The following is a 6,693-nucleotide window of genomic DNA, read 5'->3' on the forward strand; positions in this document are numbered from 1 at the left end:
ATAATTAATATAAGAATAATTCTACATATAATCACGAATTATACAACTATCACGTAATCATTTTTAAAATGAGTGACACTTATTATTAAAAAATTAATTTTTTTATATAAATTCTATATTTTATTTTATTTTTAAAATAATTATATAATAATTATAGAATTCACAACTATAAATATATTTTCTCTTAATCCAAATGTAAATAGTAGCAGCACGAAGGATATGGAAACACATTAAATTGATAAAGTGACAGGGATGTAAGTGGGGCTGGAGATGTGGTCCCAGAGCCACGTGAACAACTTTTTTGAAGTCTCTTATCAGGTCACGTTTATGTGGGGGCTTGTCGCATCGGACACTCCCTGTTGGCTAAGTATTGTCTTTTTCGTTGGTAGACCCCACCATACAACCTAAAGCTAATGTGGTCCCCACCTTACTTCCCCTTGTCCCGAGCGTTGTTTGACTCTCGTGGTCCTTTCGAGACTTTGGATTTTGTGGGAAATGACAACTTGACACTAGCTATGGGCCCGCCCATATTCTGCCATGACCTAAGCAACCCATATCTTCAACAATTGGCCCGTCTTGGGCCCCAATATGTATGTATGACCACTAGACTGGGCTGTAGGCCCAATCGGGGGACTTGCCATCTAGCCCTAGCTTAATTAGTGATAAAACTGATTATTTGTTTTTCTTTTTTTATAAATAAAACAGAATTTAAGAATTTAAAATCTATACGTACCCTAATTCATATCTATGATCATCACCCATGATTTCATGTTACCCGCATTCAAATTCGGCCCATTTCGCAACGAACTCGAAACAACACAACCGATAAAAATGGAGAATTCTCAGATGATCAGATCCCAACAATTCTCAAAACCGAGCTTTCTCTCCTCTGCCTACTATCTCCATTCCCACACCTTGGAACTGAACAAGCCATGGGAGGCAAGAACGTCAAAGCTGACAACTCTGACAAAAACTTAACTCGTTGGGACAGAATAAGACAGCAAATAGGCTTCAGAAGCTCCCTCACCTGGTTCTTCCTCGTTATCTTCATTCTTTACGGATCTACTCTTCCAGCCTCCTTCTCACCAGTGACCACCAAGAATGTTCCACCTCTTTTGATTCCTCCATTCTTAAGAACCTTGAAGCTGTCACCAACATCTCCTACACCGATGAAGAGGTAGAAGATAAAACAATGGAGCCTGTACTTCCACAAAGATCCCAACGCTACGACACAGAGCTCAAACACATTGTTTTTGGGATAGCCGCTACGTCCAAACTGTGGGAGAAGAGGAAGGAATATATAAAGGTATGGTGGAAGCCCAAGGAAACCAGAGGGGTGGTTTGGTTAGATAAAAGAGTGAGAACCAGATCAAGAAACGAAGGGCTGCCGGAGATTCGGATTTCCGGGGACACATCGAAATTCAAGTACACAAACCGTCGGGGACGGAGGTCGGCGTTAAGGATTTCGAGAGTGGTTTCTGAGACGTTGAAACTTGGCATGAAGGACGTGAGGTGGTTTGTTATGGGTGATGATGACACGGTTTTCGTGGTGGAGAATGTGGTGAGGATACTTTCCAAGTATGATCATAGGCAGTTCTATTATGTCGGGAGTTCATCGGAGAGTCATGTTCAGAACATTTATTTCTCATACTCCATGGCGTTTGGTGGGGGTGGATTTGCCATAAGCTATCCTCTAGCGAAGGAGTTGGCAAAGATGCAGGATCAGTGCATTCTGCGGTATCCGGGGTTATATGGAAGCGACGACAGGATTCAGGCTTGCATGGCTGAGCTAGGGGTGCCACTGACCAAGGAACCTGGGTTTCATCAGGTTAGACTTATGACAATGCTCTTATATATATAATATAATTTCATAACAACAGAGGAAAATGAGCAACACTATTCTTCATCTGACTTTGTCATCTCCAACCTGCATTCTAGTTAACATGATGCAGTTTGAGTGGTTTCTCATGTCAACCACTTAAATATATAGAAAGTTACTTACATCAATTGGTGTGACTGGGATGACAATTAAGCAGATGATGTAACAGCATGGAGATGACAAAATCCAATACGAAGAACATTATTTCTCATTAACATTAGCTTCGTTTCTGTTTTAATTGGATATTGTTCGTTATCGTGTTGAAAAGAAAAGGTGTCTAGCTTAACAGAGACAATATCTAATGGTGATATTAAATTTTCTTGTGCATGCAGTATGATGTCTATGGAGATTTGTTAGGCCTTCTGGGAGCCCATCCTGTCACTCCATTGGCGTCACTTCACCACCTTGATGTAGTGAAACCAATATTCCCACACATGACCAGAGTCAAAGCCTTACGACACCTAATGCAATCCATCAAGCTTGATTCGGCAAATATAATGCAGCAATCAATATGCTATGACAAAAAACGGCATTGGTCCATCTCCGTTTCATGGGGCTATGTGGTTCAAATATTGAGGGGAGTGATTTCTCCCAGAGAACTGGAGATGCCCACAAGAACCTTTCTTAATTGGTATAGAAAAGCTGATTATACAGCATATGCATTCAACACCAGACCTGTGACCAAGCATCCTTGTCAGAAAGCCTTCATTTTCTACATGAGCACCTCTCGATACGATCGACCCAAGAAGCAAATTGTTGGGGTTTACTCTCGTGCTAAATCTCGCCCTCCTAGCTGTAGATGGAACATGGACTCACCAGAAACAATTGAGTCCATAGTTGTCATAAAAAGACCAGATCCTCTTCGCTGGCAGAAGGTTTGGCGTTTGCAACTGTGTGATTTCTTTTGTTTTCATTATCTTAGGAAGCATTTGTTAACATTAGATGCATTATATGCATTGAATAGCCTCTTCGTAGTCTCTAAAATATCCTCTATATCATTAAGATGGATGTTTGTACTAAGTGATAAAAAATTTCTGATGCAGTCACCAAGAAGGGATTGCTGTAGAGTTCTGCCATCACAGAGGAGATCAACAATGTACTTGTGGGTGGGCAATTGTCGAGATGGTGAAATTAGTCAGTTGTAGCAGCATCAAGAGATGTGAGCTTTTGTCTTCTAGTGCTGTTCTTATCTTCTTATTTCCATATTGTCACTGGCATATAAACACAAAGGAATATATAAAAATAAACCCACAAATTGATGTAGATTCATGTGATTTGTTCTATCTACATTACAATAAAAGTAACAATCTGATATACAACATCAGTTTGTGGGTTTATATTTGTGTAATCATTTTATAGCTAAAGTATATTATATTCTACGGTAAGGGTATTATAAATCCGATCAGAGCACAGAAGAGAGATTTGCAAACTTAATGTTGCAACATTAAATCCACAGAACAGCAGCAACTTTGAACCAAAATCACTGATCTTGTAATCAGTCAAACCAGTTGTTTCTTGCTTTTTTTTGTTGTCCTTTTCTTTCTGGTTTTTGTATCTTGATACAAGAAAGTATATATCAACTTTATGTCTATATTATCTACTTGGAAAAAAACTCTTTGCTATACCCACCCTCATAGTGATAGGGGAAAACCATATTGTGATACTCCCCTTGTAAATCAGTATCAAAATGTTCTTGGAGTCCTTATGTACAGAAAAATTATTGAAGCACAATGCTGAAAGAATCCTCATTTTCTGACAGGTGCTTCAATCAGTTTTACTCACCGGATGCGCTTCAGCCTCATCATTTGCTTATGAGATTGAGTGGAACTGAGGCGACTGGTGACGTAGCCACTGCCAGGACAAGAAGGTCAATCTGAGTATCATTGATGGGGGCCGACCTCTCAATTCGATGTATAGATGTAATTTTACCATCCTGGAAAGTTATATTCACTGTTTTCAAGCACGCAAAGATTACAAATTTATTAGGTACCTTGAAATAATGACAATATTAATCAACTTACAATATCTGTTAATTGAAGTAGTTATCCTAATGCTGCATCAGCATTGCTACTAACTTGCAAAAGAAAAAAAAAATGCTGCACTGCTACTAAGGGTTGCAAAAAGAGGAAAGAGTTGCAATTTCAGACTGTAGACCAGCTTAGAGATACTTGCCTCTCCTTAAATTGGCCACGTTCAGTAATTACTAAAGGTGTTTTTTTCTTCAATGCATTGAGAACCAGAAAGCAACAGAGAAGACAGATGATAGAAAATATGAACAAGAAATGAAAATGCAAAGGATCAATCTTATTATTAAACCCTGTCTCCATAAATGCTGATACTTCTCTTCTGAAATTGACACTTACTAAACCCTGTCTCCATAAACAACTCTGTTTTGTGAATGAAGGAAAGAAAAAAACAATAATACCATAGTATTTCACCATCCCTTTGTACCCGAGGTACAGAAAAGATTCCAAAGTATTACTCTCGTTTATTTCTTTTCTTGGGAAAATTAAGAGCCCTAGTCGTCCAGTTCTCTTGCAAACTCTGCCTGAACTGCCGGGTAACTGAAATGCTATATAATGAGAAAAGAAGTAGAGATTTTTGACGCACTACAGGAAAAATATAGACGAGTCCATAAATATTGAATCAAAGTAAGTTACTCAATTTTCAATTCAAGAAAAACTTAGAGAGAGAGAGAGAGAGAGAGAGAGAGCAAATCCATCAACCCAAACAGGAAATACATAAAAAAAAAAAAGATCCACATGCAACGACATCATTTCCACGTAAAACAAGAAACGCAATAAAGAAACATTAACCCATGTTACCCCAAGGTCCCGAACAAGAAGCTGCAAAAATGTAAAGAGAAAAAAGCCGGAACTAGCAAGAACTATACCATGACAGAGAATCACCAAATTAAAAAAGAAAACAAAAGAAACAAAACCAAACGATTGGTGGGTTCTTGATATTTTTTTCTTTTCTTTTAACCAAACAGTTATATACCTGGATAAGAGAACCACCAGAGAATAAAGAAGCAGAGCAGCACAATCACAGGAATGACGTGGATCCACTTCTGGGCCACCGGCGACCGCGACCGTGGAGTCTCCCTCTTTGGGGACCCTGGATTGTAAAGCGGAAGACACCCGCCCGTATCATCCTTCCTTCTTATAGGAGAGCGCTTTACATGTGGCTGCTGGACGACGTTGATGAGGTAGCCCTCATCAAGCCCTCGTGACGAGCTTGAAGATGACCTCTGCAGCATAGTTGGGGGAGAGAGAGAGAGAGAGAGACGAGGGTTTGTTTGTTGCATGATAGAAAGAGAGGGAGTGGGGTTGTGACTTCGTATCCTGGGTGTTCGTTGAGGTTAATTCGGTGATCTGGGTTTCTACGTGCTTGCTTTGCAAAGAATCCATAGGTTGACTTTGGGCGGGAAAGTTCTTGCACTTGCCGTTTCCCAGTAAGGGGTTGTTTGGATATTAGCAAGCGTATCAACTAACCTCATTTAATTATTATAATTTTTTAAAATTTTGATACAAAATATAATAAAAAATTTTAAATTTTTCAAATCACAAAAAATATATATTATAATAATATTTTATTTAATTTTTAACTTTTATCTCATCTCAACTCATTATCCAAACATTTCCATAATTAAAAGTTCCAAGTCTTCTAGCTCTAGTTCTAGAGAGGTTTTGTTAAAAATAAAAATTTGTTGGGGCTCTCTCTCATGTTTTTTTTATTCTTTTTTAATAGGTTTTCAATTTTAGAATTCTACCCTTCAATATCTTAAAATTGTAGAAAATACACTTTACATTGTGTAATTGATGAATGTTTTGCAATGAGAAATGATATTTACAGTCATATCATTTTTAAAAAAAAAAAATTGAGTAAATATATGACTCGCATAAAAAAATTAATTTTTTAATAGTAAACTCTACTATTTTCTCAAATGAGTATGTAGCGCTAGCATAATTTATGACTATATCTAGCATTATACTCTTTTTTAATATAAGTAATGCATTCATCATCATTTTACACATCACCTTTTCATGATCTCACGAAAAAATATCAAATGATTAAAAGATTATTTGTCATTTCTTCACTTTTCAATTCTTTTAATACCACATCACTTAATGATGAAAAGATGATTAAGGTCTTGTTCGGGAAATGAGATCCGATGGAAATGTTTGTGAATAGTAAATCAAATAATTTGTAAATAGTAGTAAATTTTTTGAATTAAAATTTTTATTAGATTTTGAGAAATGAAAAAAAAAAGTTGAATAAAAATATTATAAATTTAAAATATTATTATAATATAATTTTTTAATACTATTTTTTGTTTTGGAGTTTGAAAATTTTTAATTATTTTTTATATTTTATTTAAAAGTTTGAGAAAATCGTAATGAAATAAAAAAAAGTTGAAGATTTTAATGATATTTGAGAATGAAATTTTTAGATGACAAGATGTGTTTCCAAACGAAACCTAAGAGTTTTTCTTGGACATTGTGTCCTTGGAATATTTATCCTTGAATAACATTTTTGTCTAATTTTTATATTTAAAATAAATGAAAAAATAGATGACAGTACATAACAAAACAAAACCTCGATGATCCAATTTTAAGAAAAAATGTACATTACACACTCCAATTATAAAAAAATTAAAATACTTAAATTTTGATAGTTTAAATTTAAAAGAGAAATGATGGGTACAAACCCCAAAATAGACCCCAACTAAGATAAGGATAAAAAAAAAACAAAAAAAAAAATCCTATTCTTAATTAGTGGAGCTACTTTTTCACAAAAAGCTTATACCTAGC

The 6,693-nt window shown here is 36.0% G+C and overlaps 1 pseudogene; it reads left to right on the plus strand.

Annotated features, from left to right (window-relative positions):
- The first annotated feature begins 874 nt into the window (after window positions 1-874).
- On the plus strand, window positions 875-3,870 carry LOC121239189 (annotated as a pseudogene).
- The last annotated feature ends 2,823 nt before the right edge of the window (window positions 3,871-6,693 follow it).

This window comes from Juglans microcarpa x Juglans regia, chromosome 7D (genome assembly GCF_004785595.1).
Source record: "Juglans microcarpa x Juglans regia isolate MS1-56 chromosome 7D, Jm3101_v1.0, whole genome shotgun sequence".
Taxonomy (NCBI): Eukaryota; Viridiplantae; Streptophyta; class Magnoliopsida; order Fagales; family Juglandaceae; genus Juglans; species Juglans microcarpa x Juglans regia.